At 37.0% G+C, this 26348-nt stretch overlaps 1 protein-coding gene across 8 annotated transcripts in view; it reads left to right on the forward strand.

The window, feature by feature from the left end:
* PMCA (plasma membrane calcium-transporting ATPase 3) overlaps nucleotides 1-26348 on the forward strand; it is a 1392263-nt gene that overhangs the window by 309725 nt on the left and 1056190 nt on the right. The gene's annotated exons all lie outside the window — the stretch shown is intronic.

A 26348-nucleotide genomic window follows, 5' to 3' on the forward strand; every position in this document is an offset into this window, starting at 1 on the left:
CACTGCAGCCTCAAGATTTTTAATGTGATATAATTATGAGTATCAGATTGTGGATGCTGGCCTAGTTGGCTAAACTGATAATATACCATCTCTTAATTCAAGAAAGTGTGGGTTTAAATCCTATTATAGCATGGTTATATGTGAAAGTCTTTAAGTGATTGATAGTTTTTTTGTTGCTCAGTATGAAATAGTAACCCTGCTTATTACAGGAGTAGTTTAAAAAAAAGTGCCATATTTGGTTTTCCAGGGGAATGGAATGAAATTATTATTATTATTACATGACACCTCCAGGGAGTCCAAAGACTCATCGAGGGAGGGCACCTACTCGACAATTCTCTGTCTCCACCACTCAACAGACCAACCAATGAACTGAAACTACACTAATGCCATCTACTGCTCAGCACCACCACTATTATTTTAACAGATGATTACAAACACCCATGCCCACGATGGGATTCGAACCCGCAGCCTTTTGGCTGGAGAGCAGATACGCTAACCACTTGGCCAACCAAGCCGGCAAAAATATTATTATTATTATTATTATTATTATATCACACCTCCAGGGAGTCCAAAGACTCTTCGAGGGAGGGCATCCACCAACCTTCATCATCTAACACCAATGCCATCTACCACCGACTATCGCCACTAGTTATCTGACCTGTAGTCCACTTATAGTACTAAATACTGTGATAGGCTTACAACCTTTTTCAAGCAGGATTTACATTCAAAAATAAATAAAATAATTTATAATGATATATTTCATTTGCAAAATAGATTATGTCGTAACTGTTTTAAACATAAAAGAATTATGGGTATGTAAACTGTGGTTTCACTTTTAAAACTTATTGTTGTTAATTTATGTGCAATTAACAGGAAATCAGTTTGCTGGTTATATTAAGCTTGAAGGGTCAGTTAATTAAATGTCGAGTTATGTGATGGTGTACCAGAGGTCAGGTGATGTACTAATTATGGATGAACATATATGCCAACATCACACAAAACCAACAACTCGCTTGTACTGACATAGAGTGCTTTATTTTTCTTCTTTTTTTTTGCCACTCTTGACTCCAACAATAGCCTTTCAGATTTGTAACTGCTGTGATATTCCTGTTTTCTGTCTTTTGCACTTATGTGAAAATGTGTCCAGAATATGATGTGTCAGACCTTGTTGTTTGCAAGACAAGGATGGAATGAAAAGCATTCAATGATAAAGATATCTTGAAAGAAATAGACATAATAAGGAATCAGAGGTGATTGGACATTACTCTAAACTTCCTTTAATGGTATTACAACACCAAAATAAAATGCTAAATTATAAAAGGATGCTTATTAACTGGCTTTTTATTATTATCATCATTATGGGCAACTCCCAAAAAGCCTTAGACTCATCGAGGGAGGCCCTAAACTTCATGTCAAGAACTATCCAACATTTGCATGGTAACTGATTATGGCACCCACAACAAACTCTGGCAACCTATTCCACTCATTCACTACTCTCCAAGCAAAAAATCTAGTTCTAACACCCTTGCTAACTACACTCTTACTAAGTTCCCAAGAATGGCCCCTAGTTCCCCCACCACCAGACCTGTTCTGAAAAATTTCCTCTGAATTAATCTTGTAAAGACCCTCTCAGTAATTTGTATGTCTCAATTACATCACCCCTTTTTCTGCCTATGAGCCAGTTTCAGTAACCCACAAATCTTCAACCTATTCTTGTAAGGTTCACTAACACTTCCAAGTGTCTGGCTTCGTCCATTTCCTGGAATACATTTGCAGCAATGTGGTATGTAGCTGGTAATGTTTTCACCCCAAAATGCATAACTTTATATTTACCTCATTAAACTGACTTGCATTCTCCTTTCTGCAGTGTGCCAATCTATCCAAATCATTCACATCCCGCAAAACTTTAACATCATCTGTGTTAACTATTTCTCTACTGAACTTTGTATCATCAACAAATAACTGAACAGTTCCTCTGAGATCCTTTCCTGTATTGTTAATGAATAAATTAATCAGTAGCGGTCCAAGAACAGAGCAACTAGGTCTTCTACACAGGCCTTCTTTTGGACTCTACTCCTGAATAAATTACCCTCTCATATATCTCTCTCTCTTTCTGTCAACCACCTTCCTATCCATCTCACCAACCCTATATCCATCCCCATGTGCTGCAGTTTACTCATTAGAATTCCATGTGGTATCCTGTAAAAGGCCTTTTCAAAGTCCAGCAGTATAACTATAAATCCATTACCTTTATCCAACTCACCTACCACTGTATTATAAAACTTGAGCAAGTTTTTGAGGCATGACCTATCCTTCACAAAACCATGCTGCCCCCACATACATTATCCCATTTCCATCTATCCATTCCTGTACTTGCTCTTGACCAACATCTCCAATACTTTGACAACTCCTGATATGCTGATCAGTCAGTAATTTGCTACATCAGTCTTGGAGACTCCTTTATGCAATGGAACTATTTTTCTCCTCTTTCCACCCCCTTGGGACTAACTAGAGCTGAGACTTAAATTAAACAATACGGTCAAGGGCAGTGACAATTCCCTTGCTGCTTCATGTAAAATGAGCTGGTGTACCATCCGATCCTACAGTTGTATTCACATTAAGGTTCTGTAATATGCTATGCACCTCCATTTCATTTACCTCAGTTCCCGTATAAGCCTTTGGCTCTCTCTCATTCCTGGAATATCACCACCTGGATGATATACCCTTGCAAAATGTTCACTTAGTAATTCTACTATTTTGACTGATTCAGTTACCTCTCTGCCATCGGCATTCCTTAAAATCATTCTGCCTTATACATTCTTTCTTTTACTTGCAGCATATCAAAAGAACTATTTGGGATTCTCTTTAGCCTGCATTGCTAACTTTCTTTTATAATCTGCTTTTGCCTTTCTTACCACACTAGTTACCCTTCTGGTCTGTGCCTTGTACTGTTCATGTGTCTATAGGTCACCTTTCTCCTTAAATTCCTTCCACAATTGTTTCTATTTTTGCAGCTCCAGCTTGATGATGATATTCATCCATGTAACTCCCACTTAATTTACTCTCCTGACTCTAGGTGCGCAGTCTGTACATTAGCTTCCTCAGACACTCCTTTACCACTTCCCATGCTTTACCAGCATCCAGCCCCTTGCAGTTTTACATGCCATGGCACTGATCGAAGCAATCTCCTAAGATTGTCATACTTACCAACCCTGTAATTCTACATATACCCTGTCTTAACTGAAAATTCCACACATTTTGCATCTCTCAGGTCAAGACCATATGATCACTCTTACCAATTGGTGGGAACATGGTTATATTCATTATAGACAAATTCTCAGATGCAATTACTAGAATTACACTCTCGAACCCCTAGTTTATTGAATTACATGCTGTCTCAGGTAATTATCCCTTAGTAACTGCATAAAATCCATTTCCTTCCTCCCATGTGTCCTCTCCGCCTTCCAGTCTATGCACTCCATTGTTGAAATCCCCCATAATAATTACCTGTTCTCTACTCATTGAGTCTATTTGCCGATGCATACCATCTCCATCATCTTTTCCATCCCTTGGTCTACAGCAGCATCCAACTGTATATTTTGTTCTGCTGGCCTCAGTCTCACACTAGATAGCCTCAAACATGCTATTTTCACTGACCTGCAGTTGAACTTCTACTCTCTTTGGTTGCAGTTCATCAGCTATCATCAATGACACTCCTCTCCCCCATTCTTTTCTCTCGATCCTCCCTGAACACACTATACCCCTATACCCTTCACATTCTATCCCACTAAATATATCATCTTCTGTTAGCCATTTCTCACTAATGCCAATAACCTTTGGCCAGGATGAACTAACCAATGCCAAAAATTCCTCCTGCATAACTTACAATCGAGTCATTCACTATTATGGACCTCCTTCTCAGTTCTACTCTGTCATACCATGACAACAGACTCACTATCTTAATTCTCTCATTTTTTTTTTCTTTTGCTACTTCCAGTAATTCTTTCATGCCCTCTCTCATGCCATTCTTTTCTCCTTTTAAATCCTTCATTCCAATCCATATGATCATTTCTTTCACCCTACCCTTTTGCGCTCTAATAGTCTTCCTAACATCATTAATTTTTACACCAGGAAAGCACAATCACACCTTTTATGATTGAATCACCGAGGAAGGAAATGGATTTTATGCAGTTACTAAGGGATAATTACCTGAGACAGCATGTAACTGAATATACTAGGGGCCCATACAACACTTGCTCCTTGATTTTTCTCAAGGAGCAAGTGTTGTCTTTTCTCTTGGCAGAGCCCTCATTTTTCTTATCTTGCACTTCTTTCTTTCTGTTATCAGCTGATCCATTTGCCAGACATTTTTGCATTTGATCCAGCTCCCACCTCTCCCTATGTATCACTCTGCAACCGAGCTATCTCCCTCAATACAGCCAACTCTTCGTTCTTTACATCAGTCATACTATTCTTTCGTTCAACACTTTTACCCTCTCTCTCTCTCTCTCTCAATGTTGTGTTAAATTGTGTCAAATTTAATCTCACTCTCAATGATATCTGGCACTACATCACACACATTTTCAATCATATTCTGAGTTCCATCCGCTACTTCAATCTCACAACCTGAGACACACTTTTTTGTTTTATCCTTGCTCACATAGCGTTTTCTGCACACGTTCCCACCACTCTGGCTTTCAAACCAAATTCTAGCTGCCTTCGGTAATGCATATATTTCATAGACATTGCACTGCATGAAGTCCCTTTGATTAAATTCTTTAAACAATGACAACTTGTACACCATTGTTCACATTTTTCTCATTGGTCAACAACATTTAAAACAAAATTTTTAACCTGAACTAATTAACTCTGCAATACAGTCTAATTCTATAAATTAAAGATGCCAATAATTATATTCTTGGTTTCATCCTTTATCCAAGTGTGAGCAAACAAAGTTTCACAACTGGGCTACTTGTATATGGAAGCTAATGACTTCACATCACTTGCCTTAGTATCCCATAATGCAAAGCACATATCCTTATGGATATGTATAATGCTATGTGGGAAGGCAAGTTATGTGAAGTCTTTAGCTTCTATATATGAGTTGCCCCAGTCCTGAAAATACTTCAGGCACAAACTTTGTTTGCTTACACTTGGATAAAAGATTAAATCAAGTATGTAATTTCTTGGTATCTTTAATTTATAGTATAACCAAGTGAAAAAATTTCCAACAACCTTTTCTAATCCAGAGTAATTTAATAATAAGGTGTGACACCTTTTGGCAACTCGTATATAAAACTTATATTAGAAAAATTCTGTTGGTATTAGACTGTTGTTGGAAGTTTTTTCACTTGGTTATATTATAAGTTAAAGATACCAAGAAATTATATACTTGGTTTAATCCTTTATCCAAGTGTAAGCAAGCAAAGACTACACCTGAAGTATTTTCAGGACTGAGGCAACTCATATATAGAGCTAATGACTTCACATCACTTGCTTTAGTATCCCATAATGCAAAGCACATATCCTTACGGGTATATATTGCTATGCATTATGGGAAGGGGTCACTACTCAGACTGATTTCTGCCACTGTTTAAGTAAAGGGTCTTTCTAAAAATTAGGCAATCCCCCAGACCACTCCCTACGAGTGACTGAAAGACTGTCCAACTCAGCATTGGTTCCACTCAGTGAGAGGCTCACCCTACCACTGAGCAGAACCACTCATATCCCAGGGAAAAGCATCCACCGACAAGGCCACACACACGGGCCATGCTGGAAAACACTTTCCCCTGGAAACTCAAATTGCTCTCTCAATGCAAACCCCCCAAAATCTAAGCCACCCCCCCACCAGGAGCAAAATTCCAGAAGAAAACTTAAGAGAGCAAAAACATTCAGTGGAAGCCAGACCCAGAGGTGATAATAAGGTTGAAGTAATGCAGAAATCATATTTTTATATACAAGTTGCCAAAAGGTGTCACATCTAAATTACTGTGGATTAGAGAAAGTTGTTGGAAGTTTTTTCACTTAGTTATACTATAAATTAAAGCAGGGGTTTCCCAACCCTATGCCCGCGGGCACCATGGCGCCTGTCGACCAATTTGTGTGTACCTGCTGCTGTTCAACCGTGTGCCATATAGTTTGAAATAATTACGCAACAATTCATGGCATGCTATATGACGCATGTGTTAATGACACATGACGAGTATTAAACACATACAATGTAAAGTAGATGTGCATTCTAAGTTGTTCATTCCAGTTTAAGAAATGGAATATCATCATATTCTCCTAATTCTGAAGCACTGGCCAATGAAATGGAATGCCAAAGATCACACTAACTTACATATATATATTTAAATTTTTATATAATGTGAACTTTTAAGTAATAAAACATTTAATTATAATGTAAACTTTGTATGTATTCATTTAACAAACGAATTCAAAAAATTTGCTTGAAAAAAATAGATGGTGCCGTCGCCCTACCGGTATTTTAGAATGTGCTCTAGGAAACAAAAAGGTTGGGAACCCCTGAATTAAAGATCCCAAGAAATTATATACTTGGTTTAATCCTTTATCCAAGTGTAAGAAAAGTTTGCGCCTGAAGTATTTTCAGGACTAGCGCAACTTGTATATGGAAGCTAATGACTTCACATCACTTGCCTTAGTATCCCATAATGCAAAGCACATATCCTTATGGGTATGTATAATGCTATGTGGGAAGGCAAGTTATGTGAAGTCTTTAGCTTCTATATATGAGTTGCCCCAGTCCTGAAAATACTTCAGGTGCAAACTTTGCTTGCTTACACTTGGATAAAAAGATTAAATCAAGTATATAATTTCTTGGTATCTTTAATTTATAGTATAACCAATTGAAAAAAATTTCCAACAACCTTTTCTAATCCAGAGTAATTTAATAATAAGGTGTGACACCTTTTGGCAACTCGTATATAAAACTCATATATTGAAACTGGTCTGGTTAGTGACCCTTCCCATAATGCACATCATTATACATACCTGCAAGGAAATGTGTGTTGCAATTTGGGATACTAAAGCAAGTGATGTGAAGTCATTAGCTTCTATATATGAGTTGCCTCAGTCCTGAAAATACTTCAGGCACAATATTTTTTTGCTTACACTTGGATAAAGGATTAAACCAAGTCTATAATTTCTTGGTATCTTTAATTTTTAGTATCAATTTATCCAAGTGAAAAAACTTAACAAACTTTTTAACTGATAAAGCTATTTTTTAAAAACTAAACAACTTAGCTCTCGGAGCTCTTCAAACGCGGTCTTACTGGTTTATATATATATATATATATATTTTTTTTTTTGCTGGATTTCAGACTAGCATCCTCAGGGAAAAACAACGTGTTATAGTTTGCATGCAACACTGAGTAAGTGAAAAAATTCAAATAAAATGAACAAAAGACCTAAAGTCCTAATATTGTACCCTCTAATGTTTTATAAAGGAAGTTATTACAGTTGCGTAGGCATTGATCTTAAGATGACCATCTCCTAAATTTTTTATCAATTAATGCAGCTGTACCTGTTAAGCTTAATGAAATGCTTAATAGTCATTGCTGACTCTAAAAATTGTCTCTCTCTCTCTCTCTCTGACCTGTAACAACTTCTACATAGTACATCGGTTTTCTTCCATCTAATCCTATATGAAGGGGGGGGGGTGTCCAAAGTGTGATTTGCCATCCTATCTTGCCATAATAATGGTAGAAAATGCATTTCTTAAGTTCTCCTAGGTGGATGTTAATGGAACTTCCTGCCTGTCCATAGTAGGCCAAGTCACAGTCACAGGGAACTTCATAGACTCCAGGATGTGCTAGATGGAGTAGTTTGTCCAAAGAGAGCAGATCAAAGTTTCTAATTTTTCATGTTATGTGAAGGTAATATTTTATTAGTGCTTTGGCTATCTTTTTCAGATGTACCCTGGATATACGGAATGGGAATATTGGTGTTTTGCACGTTTTTTTTTTTTTTTTTTTTGAAAGGGAAAGTGGGGTTGGAGAATATGTAGTATTGTATGTAGGAGCTGTAGCCATTGGAGAAGAAAATACAGCAAAGATAGTCAAGTTCAGCAAAAAGGGCTTCATAATTAGAACAAACAGCCCTGACTCTGAGATATTGTTATGAGAATTACGTACTGTTGCAGTGGATGACGATGTGATTGTTTATGTAGATATCTTTCAGTGTGTGTGTGTGTGTGTGTGTGTGTGTGTGTGTTGGCTTTCTGGAAGTGGGAAAAAAATAGTGAACCGTCTGAAAGATGAGTACTAATGTGCCAAAAAAAAGGCAAACAGTTATTTAATTATTTTTCTAATGTGAAGTGAATTTTGTGGTGTTGACTATTAAGGTAAGTTACAAAGGAATCCAAAGTATCTTGCATGGGGTCAAATGGTAAACATCATCAATGAAGCATAACCAGACTAACGGTTTAAAAGTAGCTGTGGTAAGTACTTTGTTCTCAAAGTGCTTCATGTAAAAGTTTGCTAAAGGGGAGAGAGGGGCATTGCAATACCATTATTTTGTACAGTTTTCCTTGACAGGGAACACCTGAATAAATAGCCAAAGTACTAATGAAATTAGTACTTTGGCTATCTTCACACCACAGGGAACATCTGAAAAGATAGCCAAAGTACTAATGAAATACAACTTGCACACCTAAGGACAAACTGCATCCTCTAACACATCCTTGACTTGGCCCACTATGAACAGACCAGAAGATCCATTAATATCTGCCTTGGAGAACATATGAAATACATTCATTGCCTTTATTACGACAAATTAAGACTGGCAGATCACACTTTGGACACCCCTTTCATGCAGAATTAGATGAAAGAAAACATGTGCTGCTATATAGAAGTCAGTAAAAGTTAGAGAGAGAGAGAGAGAAACAGGAAGAGAGAGAGAGAGACTATTTTTAGAGTTAACAATGGCTATGAAGCATGCTCCTAACTTTAACAAGTATGGCTACATTATTAATCTGCCAAAATTTTGGAGAAGTCATCTTAAGATTAACTCTTACATAACTATAATAATTTCTTTTATACAACATTAGAGAGTACCAAAATACGACTTCAGATCTTTTGGTTTCTACAATTTAAAGTGTTTCACTTACTCATTGTCGCATGTAAATTCTCAGGAATAAAATGCTGTAACGTGTTTTGTTCTGAGAATGCCAGTTTGAAATCTAGCAAAGTATAAGCTAGTGAGTAAGCATCCTTTTATAATTTAGTTTAGTTCATCATCATCAAATTCCTGCCATGTACCCTCAAGGGTGCATGGCAGGAATAGGATATGATTAGTACTACATGAAAAAAATTACATCATTACTAACTTCCTATCTACAATTTTCCTCCAGATCAGTCTGTTACTTGTCAAGACTCCAACATTATCAGATCTTATATTTCTATCGTCTAAGGCACTTTGTACCGTATCAATCCACCTATATCTTGGTCTTCCTCTGGGTCGTTTTGCTGCCAACCTGGCAGAGATCACTTGTTTTGCTAATCTTTCTTCGCCCATTCTGTTTAAGTGAATATACCACCTGAGATTAGCTCTGCTAACGCATTTCTGGATGTTGACAATGTCAAGTTCTTTCCTAATATCCTCGTTTTTAATATGATATTGCCATTGATGCCATCTGTTCACGCCTATAATCTTTCTCAGGACGCTCATATCTGCGGTCTCTAGTCTTTGGTCAAGTGTTTTACTTCTGATCCAGCTCTCAGATCCACAAGTTAAAACTGGTTTGAACACTGTCTTGTATATAACTAATTTAGTGTTCCGACTAATTTCTCTCTTATTCCATATGAATTTGTTCAGTTGACTTCCCACCATACCAGCTTTGCTGATTCTGTTGTCTATTTCTATATTTAATTTACCATCTTCAGTAAAAATCGTGCCTAAGCAGCTGAAATGTTTTACTTGTTCCACAGGTTCTCCATTCACAACACAGTTGACATTTTCAATGATTCTGCCTATTTTCATTGTCTTTGTCTTTTTATTGCTGACTTTCATACCATATCTATTACAAGAGCTATTCAATTTAGTCAGAGAATCTTACAGACTTGTAGCAGATTTATTTAGAAGTATAACATCATCTGCATAAAGCAAAGAGCTGACATTAACATCTCCAATTTTGATATCATGTTTAATACCACTTTCCTTCATAATGTGATCCATATAGATAATGAATAACAGAGGGGATAATGCACATCCTTGTCTCACACCACATTTAACATTAAACCATCTTCCTGTACTTCCTTCAATTCTAACTGCTGACTTACAACTCAAATAAAGACTAAGTATTGCTTGATATAATGCCCCATTGACACCATATAACTGTAGCGTATTGAATAGCTTCTTTCTTGGCACCTTGTCATATGCCTTTTCCAAATCAACAAAACTTAAATATAGATCTTTGTTATATTCCCATGCTTTCTCGACTGTTTGTCGTAAAGTGAAGATCTGATCCTGACAGCCTCTATTTGGCCTAAATCCAGCTTGATCTTCACCAAGCTTTTCTTCCACAATTCTTCTCAACCGTTTCTCAAGTATACTTGCATAGATCTTGCCAGGAACATTCTGTAGGGAAATACCTCTGTAATTCTCACATTCAGTTTTATTTCCCTTTTTATATATGGGTACTATGAGAGCTCTACTCCAATCATCAGGAATTCGTCCCTCTGTCCAGGCTATCTGAACTATGCAGTGCAGCCACTGTAAGACTCTTATACCACCATACTTCAGCATTTCTGGTTGAATAGCATCTATTCCTGCTGCCTTTCCACATTTCAAGCCTTTGATGGCTTTTCTACTTCAAATATGGATATGTATTCCTGACTGCATGCCTGGTCAGTGGTTTTTACCACTGTGCTGTCATCACTGCTTGTTTCATTTAGCAGTTTTTCAAAGTAATTACTCCATACTTCAAGGATATCTTCTTCTCCCGTTTTCATGTAGCCTTTATCACCTCTAACTCCTTTTACAGCACTCTTTCCTCCATTCCTAAGCTTCTTCAACAACCTCCAGAATATTTTCCCACCTTCTTGATATTTATTTTCTATATTCTTGCCAAAGTCCTCCCATGACTTTTGTTTAGCTAGTTTTACGTAGTGTTTAGCATTCTTGCATTTAGTTTTGTTTGGTGTTGTAATATCATTAGACCACCATAGGTTATGGAAACTAGGAGGAGGAAGAGGAGGATATTGACATGTAGACATAAAGAGGTCATGGTTCCTACCTTAAATAGGCTGCATTTCAATTACTGTGTACAGATTTGGTACAACATGACAAAATTTCATGCTGGCTGGGGCGTCGCCCGGTTAAACAAGGCCCCCGTTGTTTTCGCCAGGAAACCAGGGCGAACAGCGAAAAGTCAGCTACTGGAACAAATATGAAAACACACGCTAATTCAACATCACCAGAATTAAAGATCGGTACTATCAACGTAAGAAGCCTGAACTGTAAAGAAATGGAGCTAGCTGAGGAATTAGATAAGTACCAGATCGACATAATAGGGGTGACTGAAACAAACAAGACAAAAACTGGTGAGATCTTTCCTGTGAAGGAAAATAAGAAATCATATCAAAAGTTCCTGGCAAATAAGTCAGCTTGTGCTCTTAGAGAATACAGAGACAAATGTAAGAAAGCTAAACAGTGTGTAAAACTAGCTAAACAAAAGTCATGGGAGGACTTGGGCAAGAACATACAAAATAAATATCAAGATGGTGGCAAAATATTCTGGAGGTTGTTGAAGAAGCTTACAAATGGAGGAAAGAGTGCTGTAAAAGGAGTTAGAGATGATAAAGGTGACATATAAACAGGAGAAAAAGATATCCTTGAAGTATGGAGTAATTACTTTGAAAAACTGCTAAATGAAATCAGCAGTGATGACAGCACAGTGATAAAAAACAGTGACCAGGCATGCAGTCAGGAATACATATCCATACTTGAAGTAGAAAAAGCCATCAAAGGCTTGAAATGTGGAAAGGCAGCAGGAATAGATGATATTCGACCAGAAACGGTGAAGTATGGTGGTATAAAAGTTTTACAGTGGCTGCACTGCATAGTTCAGAAATCCTGGACAGAGGGACGAATTCCCGATGATTGGAGTAGAGCTCTCATAGTACCCATATATAAAAAGGGAAATAAAACTGAATGTGAGAATTACAGAGATATTTCCCTACTGAGTGTTCCTGGCAAGATTTATGCAAGTATACTTTAGAAACGGTTGAGAAGAATTGTGGAAGAAAAGCTTGGTGAAGAACAAGCTGGATTCAGGCCAAATAGAGGCTGTCAGGATCAGATCTTCACTTTACGACAAACAGTCGAGAAAGCATGGGAATATAACAAAGATCTATATTTAAGTTTTCTCGATCTGGAAAAGGCATATGACAAGGTGCCAAGAAAGAAGCTATTCAATATGCTACAGTTATATGGTGTCAATGGGGCATTATATCAAGCAATACCTAGTCTTTATTTGAGTTGTAAGTCAGCAGTTAGAATTGAAGGAAGTACAGGAAGGTGGTTTAATGTTAAATCTAGTATGAGACAAGGATGTACATTATCCCCTCTGTTATTCATTATCTATATGGATCACATTATGAAGGAAAGTGGTATTAAACATGATATCAAAATTGGAGATGTTAATGTCAGCTCTTTGCTTTATGCAGATGATGTTATACTTCTAAATAAATCCACTACAAGTCTGCAAGATTCCCTGACTAAATTGAATAACTGTTGTAATAGATATGGTATGAAAGTCAGCAATAAAAAGACAAAGACAATGAAAATAGGCAGAATCGTTGAAAATGTCAACTGCATTGTGAATGGAAAACCTGTGGAACAAGTAAAACATTTCAGCTACTTAAGCACGATTTTTAGTGAAGATGCTAAATTAAATATGGAAATAGACAACAGAATCAGCAAAGCTGGTATGGTGGGAAGTCAATTGAATAAATTCATATGGAATAAGAGAAAAATTAGTCGGAACACTAAATTAGCTGTATACAAAACAGTGTTCAAACCAGTTTTAACTTATGGATCTGAGAGTTGGGTCAGAAGTAAAACACTCGACCAAAGACTAGAGACTGCAGATATGAGAGGCCTGAGAAAGATTAGAGGCATGAACAGATGGCATCAATGGCAATATCATATTAAAAACGAGGATATTTTAGGAAAGAACTTGACATTGTCAGTATCCAGGAATGCATTAGCAGAGCTAATCTTAGGTGGTATAGTCACTTAAATAGAATGGGCGATGAAAGATTAGCAAAACAAGTGTTCTCTGTCAGGTTGGTTGGAAAATGACCCAGAGGAAGACCAAGATATAGGTGGATTCATACTGTACAAAGTGCCTTGGATGATAGAAATATAAGATCTGATAATGTTTGAGTCTTGACGAGTAACAGACTGTTTTGAAGGAAAATTGTAGATAGGAAGTTAGTAATGATGTAAATTTTTCATGTAGTACTATCATATCCTGTGCACCTCTTGAGGGTACATGATAGGAATTTGATGATGATGAGATTTGTTCATCTGATTTTCAAAGGGATGTATACATACTGAAAGGGGACCAGAGAGGAATAATGGCTAACCTGGTGTTATGTATCTGAAATCATGTGTATATTAGCCAGATTGAGAGAATGCTATTTGCAGATCCTACTGGCTAGGAGGAGGTGGAAGGACATGATATATTTGAAACTCAAGTTAGTAAGAGATTGTTACCAGTTTAATGTGGAAGAGATATTTCATAAAAAATCATTTCTGTTACAAATCACTTGTGTCAATGATTTGTGGACCAGCTGATTCATTCAACTTCATAAATTCTTCCACTTTGATCTAATACTCCTTGCATTTATATATAAATACAATGAGTATTAGGCTTATGTCTGTTTTACCCCTGAAGACTTTCATTTTGTTGTTTCCATTGAGGTGCTTTCTTGCAACCTCTTGTTCATGACACTTTCATTGAGGGTCTTGGATTTATTCATCTCATCAAAGGATGTAATTATAAATGCGGTGCCAAATCTCTCACCAATTGGTGAGAGTGACTATGAGGTGATTACCAAGGTGGTTGCCAGCAGTATGAGGACCTCTGTAAAAAAAAATGGTATATGTGGAACTGCAAAGAGGGAGGGTGATTATGAAGAGCTCAGGAGACAGCTTTCAGGTGTAGCATGGAATGAAGAGTTAGCTGGAAAAGAGATCAATGCAGCTTGGGGGATTTTCAAAAACTATCTAGTATATGCAATGTCTAAATGTATTCCAAGGGTGAGAAGGTTAAATAAGGTAAGTGTGAAATAGATGAATAAAGAGATTAAGCACGTGATACAGACAAAAATGGCATTATGGAGGCGGCATAAGAGAAGTGGAAATAACCAATTCCATGAGGTTCACAAAAGACCAGGCAAGGTGGGTGACTTGGTTGGTGAGGACAGCTACAGTGAGGTATGAACAGAAGTTAGCTAATGAAGCCAAAAAGAATCCTAAGGAGTTCTTTCGATATGTAGCCAGCAAAAGAAAGAATGATTATGGAAGGATGACAATGATTGGAGAAAATGGTATAAAGACAGCTGTTGCAGAATGTGTGGTGGAGATACTTAATGACAGTTCATAAATGTGTTTCAATCTTGTGAATGTGACTTCATGGAGAGATTGAGAGCAGTTGATGATGATGAGGTGGAGAGAGTGACTGTAAGACAGCAAGATGTGTAAGGGGAGTTGAGCAAACTAGATGTAAATACAGCTGTGGGACTTGATAATATCTCACCGTGTATTCTGAAGGAAATTGAGTTGACACTGGCCTTGACATATTTTTTTAATATGAGTCTTGTACTGGGTCAAGTTCCTAAGGAATGGAAGGAGGGCAAGATTGTGCCACTTCATAAAGGAGGTGATCGAACTCAAGCATCAAACTATAGGCCTATCTGTGTGTCAAGTGTTGTAGTTATGTTGTTGGGGAAGCTTGTGAGAACTAGGATCCAGAATTGGGTTGACAACAATGGTATTATCGATGGACAGCATGGATTTGCTAAAGAGAGGTCATGTTTTAGTAATCTACTTACTTATTACAATAAGGTGACTGCTTCCTTGGTCAGAGGAGAAGGAAACACAGTAATATACTTAAATTTCACAAAGGCTTTTGATAGATTACCGCATGATAAGTTGTTAGTCAAACTAGGGCAGATCAGGTTGGATATTAGATTGGTGCATTGGATTGGACACTGGCTATCTGATAGGTATCAACAAGTTGTGTATGGGGGAGCGATATCCAGGAAAAGGAAAGTCACTAGTGGTGTGCTGCAGGGGTCTGTTTTAGTGCCATTATTGTTTAACTTGTATATTAATGATATTGGCGAAGATTTGGATGGAGATGTTCAGTTGTTTGCAGATGATGCAAAGTTGGGACAAACCATGAAGAGTAGAGAAGACGTTGTGGCCTTACAAGAAGACTTGAATAAATTGAGTGATTGGGCATGGGGATGCGAGTTCAATGTTGCAAAATGTAAGGTTTTAAAATTTGGAAAACAAAGATGGGATGCAGAATTTATACTTGGTGAGGATATATTGTCAGAGGTGGAGGAAATAAGAGATCTGGGGGATGATAGTGGATAAGGATCTGAAATTTAGGGAATACATAGCCAAAATTGTGAAGACAGTACAAAGGTTTCTGGGAATGATGCAGAGGACACTGACTGGTAGAAGTAGGGATATTCTTGTTCCATTGTATTAGGCTTTGATTAGGCCACACATGGACTATTGTGCCCAGATTTGATCACCTGGTTTTCAGAAGGATGAAGAGATGTTGAAAAGGGTCCAGAGGTGAATGACTAAGGTAGTTTCTAACCTCTGGAATGTCGAGTATGAGGAAAGATTGAGAAGATGCAACTTGCAGAGTCTGGTGGACAGGAGGAAGAGGGGAGATATATAGAGACCTACAAGTTACTAAGGGGTTGTTATTGAATTAATGCTGCAGAGGTTCTACACAAAATAGTGGGAGATCAGGGCAGAACCAGAGGTCATCCCTGGAAATTGTATAAAGAGGGTGTGAGAGCAGAGTGAGAAGCACATTTTTTCATGCAGATTTGTGAATGATTGAAATGCCTTGCCTGAGAGTGTGGTGTCTGCAGAGAATTTGAGTGTGTTTAAAGCATGGTACGATGAGCTGTGTGTATGATAAAAGGACCTTCCAGATGATTCTTTGACTCCATGGGGTCTTGGGTAATAATAATATAATAATAATAACACTTTCAAGAGCTATAAGGCTCAGTGAACCATTGTTTATCCATCCAGATAGCTTACATTTTCAGCTCCATCATCAGTTATAATTTTCCTGGTTGGACATTCTTTTTTCTGTTCTCAGTAACTGTATCCCAGTTTCACATTGCTAGTGTCACTGAGATGTAACCATGTCAAGCAAACAGCTTTCTTTTATCTTCAGATTTATTCCATATATCCACAAATTCAAGAGTTTTCTTTTTATACATCTAGCTTTTATACCATTTGTAATAATCGTCTTTCTACTCAGCTTCTCACTATCATACCTTGTTAACAAACTCACAACTCTGTTTCTCCTACACTTTTTATTTCATTGCCTTTAACATTGCTCTCAAACCTGTGCCATCTCATTTACACATTTTTTTTTATTATGTTTTGGCCAACATAGTCCCATCGCTCTGCTCTTCTCCTCTATACAGCTTTAGCACACTTCCTCATCCAAACACATGATCATTAATTCTTGTGTTCTGACATCCTTCTTAATGGAATCTCTATGCAATACTATCCTCTCTCTCTCTCCATTATCCTACTTTCCCATTCTGCTACTATCAGTACTTTCATTCCTTTCACAGGTACCTTTGTTTTCTGCCATATCTTACTTATCACCACTTATCAATTGTAATTTGTTTTATCTTAACATACTTTCTCCTTGTTCAGGCTCAAATTTTGATGCATACTGCTTAAGACTTCAGATTGTATTACTTTTTTAAATGTTGTTGAAAATCTGATGCATGTGCATGCGTGCGCACGCACACACACACACACACACACACACGTGTGTGTGTGTGCGTGTGTGTTGTTTTGGTTACAAAATTCCTTGATATAGCGTGGAAAAAAATAAATGTCCCTTCGATTTATAATTTATTTACTCCATTCTGATCCCAGCAACCTCCTAATTTTGTGAGCAGGTTAACTTTCTTATATATAATTTTACTAAGTTTAAATATTTAACACAGTGAATCCAGTTAAGTTAAGTATATTTACCTATCTTTATACTAAATGGTAATTCTCGTAGAAAGGCTTATTTGCTGGTTATACATAATTATTAATTGACTTAAGGAATTCACAACGTACAATAGAATATAATTAAATTAAACCTTAATATATATTTCCAACATTTTGGTAACGTCATATTGCCGAAATATTGGAAAAATATTGTTACAGACCATATAGAAAATTGGTATCCCTTATACGCTCCACTAAAGACCAACCATTTCCCCCAGACCTACCTGGTGTATACCAGGTCCCTTACAGCTGTAAGCTGTCCTACTTTGGCCAAACAGGCAGGACAGCGAATATCAGAATTTCAGAACACAAGGACTACATCTGGTTTCACCAGTATAGCCACTCTGGTCTTGCAGACTATGCTTCCAGAGCATGCTTACAATAATACATTGTATTATTGTACAAGACTATACTTACAATAATACACTGTAGCAAGTTCAAGTTTGAAAGACTTTTCATGGAATCAGCCTCAGCCCTAAGAAACATGCCAAACTTTAACAAATTTGGTTGCATGAGACTGCCCCAAATTTGGGAGACATACATCATGAGACCTTCAGCCCAACGGCTAAGAATACCTACTTAGCTGCTAGGGAGCACCGTCAGGACTTTCAGGAGAAACAATGGCTTCCTGCTTCGTCCTCATTTACTGTATGTAGTGCCTGCGTGCACGTGTCTTTATTGTAAGTTCCTTTGAAAATGGCAATGTGATGTTGCCAAAATATTGGAAATATATATTAAAGTTTAATTTAATTATATTCTATTGTACATTGTGAATTCCTTAAGTCAATTAATAATTTATGCTAAATGAAAAGAAAATAAGCTTATTTGTTTAGAATAATAATAAATAATTAATATTCAATATTAATAATTTTCATATTATTCTTGTGTTGTGAATTAAAACTATTAAATAAACTAAACATGAGCTGCCAACACAAAGCTTTCTACCTGTTTAAGCTTACTTGTTGTTGATACTTATGTTACCAAGTAGGATGAGAAAGCAAGTTTTAAATTTATGCTAGAAATTGAAATCCCATGTTTGATGGTATAAATATTTGCCACTTTGTCAACTCTAGATTTATATTATCTACATCTAGCATTTTTCTTTGAAAGTATGTTAATGTCTTCATGCAATGTTTGGTGTGCAAAGCAATGAAACAATCACCAAAACTTCCTATTTTCAATTTTTAATTTTAAAATTCAAAATGAGTTATGTTGCTATTTGCCTGAGTCTGGTATGATGTTGGAGCTGGATACTAGTTCAAAGATTTCTTTTAGTCAGTTGTGAATGATGGTGAATTGCATAGCATTCAGTCACCTCCATTATGAGAGTGAGGTGGGTAGGTTCAATTTTGACATTAGTGGACGTTGAGATGGGGAAAGTTCAGTATTCTTCTAATCAGCAAAAGAAAAAATATTTGACATTGAAATGATTGATGTTCATCCTTTTATTATATTTTATTCGAGTTAAATATTGAATCCTGACCTAATATTAGAAAAAGGTTGAAAATTTAGAAATCCTTTATTCAGAAAATAAAGCATTTCAGAAGGATCTTTATTATTATTATTATTAACACCAAACTTCCATGGAGCCAAAGACTTATCACAGGAGCTACATACTATCATAAACAAAGCTATCAAACCATACTTCTAGTAGCAAGGCTTATACGTTGGTCAGACATAACTGGTAATTAGTTTACGGAATTAACAACGCATATAAAGTATATTAATTAAAGGTAACTTTAATGAATAACTTCTATATTTCGGCAACGTCACATTGCCATCTTCAGGAACATAAAGATATGATATGTGCACGCAGGCACTAACACAAAGCAAATGAGGAAGAAAGCAAGAAACTAATATTGTTCCTAAAGTCCTAATGGTGCCCTCTGGTGGGCTAATTTGGTAGTCTTGGCAGTTGGGCTGAAGTTCTCATAATGTAAGTCTCCCAAATTTGGGGTAGTTTCATGCACCCAAATTTGTTGAGGTTAGGAACGTTTTTTAGAGCTGCTGAAAATTCTTTGAATAATCTTTCGTATTTAAACTTGCTACGATGAATTATTTTTGTTTTCTTCCAACGAATTTTATGGTGGGTATCTAAGGCATGGTCTGCCAGCCCAGAGCGGCTGTACTGGTGAAACCAGATGTAGTCTTTGTGTTCTGAAATCCTGATATTTGTTGTTCTGCCTGTTTGGCCAAAGTAGGACAATTTGCAGCTGCAAGGGACCTGGTATACACTAGGTAGGTCTAGGGGAAGTGGTTGGTCTTTGGTAGAACGGATAAGGGATGCCAACTTTTTATATGGTCTGTAACAGGAAGTAAGGTCATATTTTTTGAGGATATTGGTTATTTTCTCAGAGGTGCCCTGGATGCAGGGGATGGTGATAGACTTGGTGTAATCTTTATTGTGGAGGGGGGGGGAGAGGGGTTGTGGTTTACTGGTTTTAGTATTTTTTTTATTTTTTTGGGGTTATAGCCATTGGCTAAGAAAGTGTTGAGGATGTGGTTTAGTTCAGTAGTTAGGGCCTTGTCATCTGAGCAGATTAATTTTGCCCTGTTATATAGTGCTTTTATAACCCCATATTGTTGTGAGGGGGGGGGGGAGATCACCCGCCAGCTTGATGGATCTTTGGTTTTCTCTGTTCACAGAAAACCCACCCATACTGGCAGATACATTCATCAGCAGTTCCCCCCCCCCTCACAACAATATGGGGTTATAAAAACACTATATAACAGGGCAAAATTAATCTGCTCAGATGACAAGGCCCTAAAACTATGCTACTTCGGCATAGTCTGTTCCCCTACGCCGAGCAATTTCACTTCTTCAAGGTCAGTACGGTAATCTCGTTGCCAGTGGTAAGCGTCATACAAGTATACTTGTAGTTGGCTTGTGCAGAGCATATACCATCTATGAGAATACACAGTTTTCATGCTAGCTCCACAAGCCAAGCATTTTCACTTCTTCAAGATCACTACAGTAATCTCGTTGCCAGCGGTAAGCGTCATACGAGTATACTCGTAGCTGGCTTGTGTAGCTGGTTTACCAACTGAGTATACTCGTAGTTGGCAGCGAACGTGTTAATGCATAGCATCATCCATGTCTGCAAGGAGATGTGTTTTGCATTATGGGAGATACTAAGACAAGTAGTGATGAGAGCTTGGTCCACCTTTACCACGAGTTGCCTCAGTCTTGAAGATACTTCAGGTGCAAACTTTGTTTGCTTACACTTGGATAAAGGATTAAACTAAATTTATTAAACAACAATGACCCCAAAACAGATCCCTGTGGCATACCATTAGTGACTGCCTCAGTTTATTTACTAGTTTGTTGTTGTTGTCCCTTCTGCTCAATTTAATTGGCAAGTTTTTGTTTAATAAAAGAAACAAACATCTGGAGATAGTAATTAACTAAATGGTATTTAATTATCATTATGCAGTATTCTGTTTTAGTTATCCAAGGTCTGAAGTTAATAGACAAACAATAGACTGAATATTGAATGATGTAATTCTGTAGTACTAACTGTAAGACCCTCTGTTGGTACAATAAGGGCATCTTGATTGTTAAGCTGACAGCATCATAATATTGTTAAAATATTCGAAAATGCATCCACCCTATAGGTACATTTATCACCTTTCCTACTTCCACCACATTTCACAGCAGTATGAAACCTCATAATGCTTAAAATATTAGGTAATACACCTGGAACCATATGTTCAGACTACACAGTCTTGTGTGGTCTGAACATGTGAAAATTAATCACCTTTGCAACACTCTTTCTTAGATAGTGGTTTCCCACCTATGCAGAATTTTCTTATTTTGTTTATATATGAACCCCACCCTTCTTGAAACCCAGATCACAAAAAATCCATTTTCATCCTTACAACGAATGAGTAGAAAGGCTTATATATTGGCCATTCATATCAGTTTATTTAACAGTAATTAATTCATAACACAGATTAATAAGAAAATAATATTTCTTTAATTTATGTGCTGATGTTTTGCAGGTATTATATCCAGCACCTTCAGAGCACAAAAACAGTCCAAGTACACAAAACAGTAACAATTTGGTATGACAGTGTGACTAGTTTAAAAAAAAAATTGTAACAGACAACACAAGAAACTAAAGTCTTAATTGGTGCCATCTATTGTTGTTGGATAAAGAGGGAAAAAAGAAAAACAAGTATTAATTTGATCTTAAAATGACTATCTCCCAAATTTTTGGTAAATTGATACATCTGTACTTGTTGAGGTTTGGAGAATGTTTTAAAGCTGCTGCTGATTTTAAAAACAATCTCTCTGACTTATAATGGCTTTGGTGTAGCACTTTTGTTTACTTCCATTTTATCCTGTATGAAGGAATATCGAAGGCATGATTTGCTAGTCTCAACTTGTGATAACGATAGTGTCGAATGCATTCTTTATGTTCTCCAAGGTGGATATCAATGGTTTTCCTGTTTGTCCATAGTAAGCCAGGTCACAAGTATAGGATACTTCATATACTCCTAGATGTTATAAAGGAGAGAGTTTATCCTTCAGTGAATGGATGAGAGTTGTCAATTTGACATAAGGTTTAAATGTGGTGTGGAGTGATATTTATTAAACACTTTGGATATCTTTTTTGAATGTGCCCTGAATCTATGGAATGATAGCAGTTTTGCTGTAGTCTTGTATTTTAGACAATGGAGGAGATTTCCAGGGAGCATTTACAGTTATGGCAAATGGGACACCTCAGAAAAAGAAGCATAAGCTCTTAAAAGATATAACCCCCCCCCCCCCCCAAAAAAAAACTTTCCAAAAATTAGCTATGCATATCTACTCAGCAAGATGCTCTCTCTCTCTCTCTCTCTATTCCCCATGCCCCATCACTTAGATCATCCTAGCATCTACATGATCCTCGCTCCTGCATATTGGCCTACTTTGACAGGAAAAACTGCCAATATATATATATATCTGGATGAATATATATATTCAGTATCAACACTACTGCAGTTCACTGGTTGATGCAGCCATGTCAGTGATTTCAATTATCATATACAATGAGATGGGAAAAACTTCTTTATTACTTTTACACAGATTTTAATCTAAGAGATTGTTTTTGGAATCTGTCAAAGCTCTACATTTCCCTAACCTAAATAAATATGGTTGTCTCACACTACCAAAAATCTTGGGAGTCTATTATTATGAGACTGTCAGCTGGATTGGATAGGACTGCAGGATTATGTCAGTTTTGTAATCCGTCTATTATTTGCCTGCATGCATATGCATATTCTTATCTTTATAAGCTTGTGAAGCTTATAAAGATAAGAATATGCATATCTGAATGTAATAAAATATATTTTGTAATAAAAGTAAAATATTAGACTAATAAATAAAATTTAAGTTTATTGTTATCCCTTGTTATAGTAAACAAAAGCATACGTGATAATTAGCATCTTAATTATATATTGTACAATTATACATTGTCTTATAGGTTTAAAAAAATGTACATAAAGTTGTGTTTAATTAGCATAAATCAATTAAAACAGTGTTTGCTAATCCAAATGTCTAACAGAAATCAGTTATTTTAGTGTCATTATTTGCAGTTTCACTGCAACTCAAGGATTTTAGAACAATTCATGTGTAGCTCAGTGGAAGTGGCACATGCCTTCCATGGTGCTAGATCGCCCAAAGAGAGAGAGAGGGAGAGAGTGCCATAAGTTCAATTCTAGCCACCAACTAGAGGAACTTTTACTAAATCTTTTTTCGATTGGTTCCCGAGTTAGTCGATCTCTGGCATGGGTAAGCGGGTTTTTTCTCCTGGAAACTCAGGATTTTCATCTGGTAAACTCAAGAAAATCGACTGTAGAACCCACGCTATTTTCAGACAGTAAACATAGCATTAGGTTTAGAGACAATGAGATGATGCCACTTATCATTTGCCTCTCTCTTCACTGGATGCCATGTATAATTAGTTCTAGTCATGGGCCAGCTATCTCTGATTGGCTACCAGTAGAGACTGAACTGTCCCCTCAGTCTCCAAAAGTTAGATAGGGCTAAACACCTCCCTATACGGGAATAAAAAGCTATAGCTGATTTTTGATTTTTTTTCATCATTTCAGAAAAATAAATAGGTTGTTGAGATACAGAGTGGGTTGTTAACAACAGCATTCTCTGTGATTGTCAGCATGGGGTTTTGTTAGAGGGATATCATGTTTTACCAACTTACTTGTGTACTCAAACAAGATCCTCTGTAGCTCAGTCAGTATTAATGAAGCCTTTGGTCAGAAAGACCTGGATTTGATTCCTGTCCAACGCGTGAGGAACCTTTATCTAGTCTCTTTCGACTAACGGTCAGTTAGCTGGTCTCGTGTGGAGGTAGGGGATTTTTCATCCAGAAACTCAGGTTTTTCGTCCCCCAGAACAGACAAACCGGCCCTGTGAACACTTGCACCTACAGTCATAAAAATTGCATCCCCCCCAACGCAGACTCTGCAACAAGTTGGGAGGTTTCCCACAGTTGCATAATCATAGCAGACCCTGCATCAAGTGGAATAAAAGTGCTATGAAGAGGAAGAAGACTTATGTAGTCAAAGGTGAGGAATGTATTGGATAAGATTTTGCAAAGGTCTTGGATAGATTGCTATAATAATACTACTAATATCATAATTTTGATTTTCTAACTGAAATTTGCTGACCTACATCTCTCTCTCTCTCTCTTTCTGTTTGATAGGTTTATTATTGGATTGGAAATACTTAGACTGGTAGTAATCGGATGAGAATAAATAATAGTTTTCTTTAAAATTTCATCTTTCAAATGCTTTTTTGTTATTCAGATAGATTACAGATATCAGTTAGAACTAAATAGGATACTAATCATAATGTCAATTTGGTTATGTTTTTAGTGTTAATATCATTTTCAGGTCTCCACATAGTAATAGGATTCATTGCAATAAGCCAAACTTTTCTCTATAGATTGCAACATATACTATGTTGAAAAAGGTATTTGGACATCTCGTATGCCATGCAAATTTTGGATCGTACCACATGCAAATATTCAGGGAGTGTCTGCGTAAGTCTGGTAATAAAAAGTTGAATGTGCCACTTGTTTTGCACTGTACTCAATGTCAAGATGCCATGTTCAGCTGAACAGAGAAACTTTCAACATGGGATAAATTAAAGATGCCAAGAAATTATATTCTTGGGTTAATCCTTTATCCAAGTGTAAGCAAATGATGTTTGCACATGGAGTATCTTCACAACTGGACTATTTACATATAGAGGCTAATGACTTCACATCATTTGCTTTGGTATCCTATAATGCAAAACGTGACACCCAACTACCATCACAGGCTCCCATTGAAGTGACCTCAATAAAGGCCGAAACCAGTCTGGATAGTTGCTTTTCCTATAATGCATAGCGTTATATACAACCCGGTCTGGGTAGTGACCTGGTGTCACATCAGTGGGTTTTCTGTCCATAACTACCTGTCTCAGTATACCAAAATCCACCATTGCTTATGTCATTTTTAGATGGAAAGTTGATGCTACCACCGCAGGAAAATGCCCTGGGAGGACACCAACTCTCAGTGACTGAGATCAGCAAGCTCTATCTCGGAATATTAGAGCATCCTGCATGTCATCAGCGGTGGAATCAACCTGTAAAATGCAGTAGGGACCTCTGTCAGCACTAGAGCTGTCCACAGATAGTTGCATGCCTTAGGTTACCACAGCAGAGCTGCGAACAAGGCACACATAATTCCCCCCCCCCCCCCCCCCCAATGATGTTTGGACTGTGTGTTTCACACTGTTTCTGAACCGTAGATGATGACCGGAAAAAAGTTGTGTGGAGTGACAAATAATGTTTCACTCTGATAGTCATGTTTGGATCTGGAGATTACCTGGAGAACAGTTCTGGCAGTACTGCATCATTCCAACTGTGAAGTTTGGTGAAGACTTGGTAATTGCATGGGGGTGTTTCAGTTGAATGCAGCTTGGTCCACTGTAGCACGAGGCATGAAACAATATTCCTGTTGCAATGTATCAGAAATTGGTTGGAAGCATTCCACAAAGGTGGCCCCATTCAGTACTAGAAATGTAATTAAAACAATTAAAAATTTTTTTTTTTTACCACAACCAGGTGTCTGAATATTGTACTTTGCCTTGAACATATTTAGTTTTATGAAATTATCCACTAATGACCAGTTTCTGTTCATATTCACATGGACTAGCATTTACTGGTCCATGCTCATAGTATCTTTTGATAACCTAAATGCCAAATATTTCAGAAAAAACAACCCAGTCTATCTTTACTGATAAAAAGACTACATTTTAGTTGAAACAAGATAAAAATGTGTAACAATCAACTAACTGTTCAAGGCAAGGAGCACAGCTAGAAGAACAACAGGATATTGATGGAAAATGCGTGGGTTCAGTTCTTGTCACAATGAGAGGAATCTTTTTACGGGCTTTTTCAGTTGAAGGTGAGTTAGTTCATGTCATATGGAGGTAGCAGGATTTTTCTCCTGGAAACTCAGTTTTTTTTTCATTCTGTGTACAGGCAAATCAGCCTAGTAAACATGCAATTTATAGACAGCAAATAATATTGGTGGCAGTAGATGGCTGCTTGTAGTTTTGGTGCAGAATGACACCAAAGTAATGTTATGTGTGGCTAGATATTAAGTAATGTAGACATCAGGTTGTGTAGAGCAGAGTGCCCTCATACAATGAATTCTTGGACTCTTAGAGGTGTCACATGATAATAATAATAATAATCAGTACACATGCCAGATATGCCTCTCAGATTAGTATTCTGTCAGGCAGCATAACTAATACTGGTAATTAAATAATAAACTAATTGTAGTTTGCAATTGTATCATTCTGATTCAAATTCTGCTGATGTAATAAGGCTTTAGCATTTCCTAAAAAATGCATTCATGCCTAAAGCAGATTCTGTGGATAATCTGAAGTGCCCTTCCAGAGGATCCATTCAGTTTTGATACCATGCTGAGCAAGACTGAACATGTGTAATTCCTCATAATGGATGTAATTTTGTTATTCACTAATCCTCTTGTCA

The sequence above is a fragment of the Typopeltis vanoorti genome, chromosome 2 (genome assembly GCF_054136105.1).
Source record: "Typopeltis vanoorti isolate ZY-2024b chromosome 2, IOZ_Tvanoo_1.0, whole genome shotgun sequence".
Taxonomy (NCBI): domain Eukaryota; kingdom Metazoa; phylum Arthropoda; class Arachnida; order Uropygi; family Thelyphonidae; genus Typopeltis; species Typopeltis vanoorti.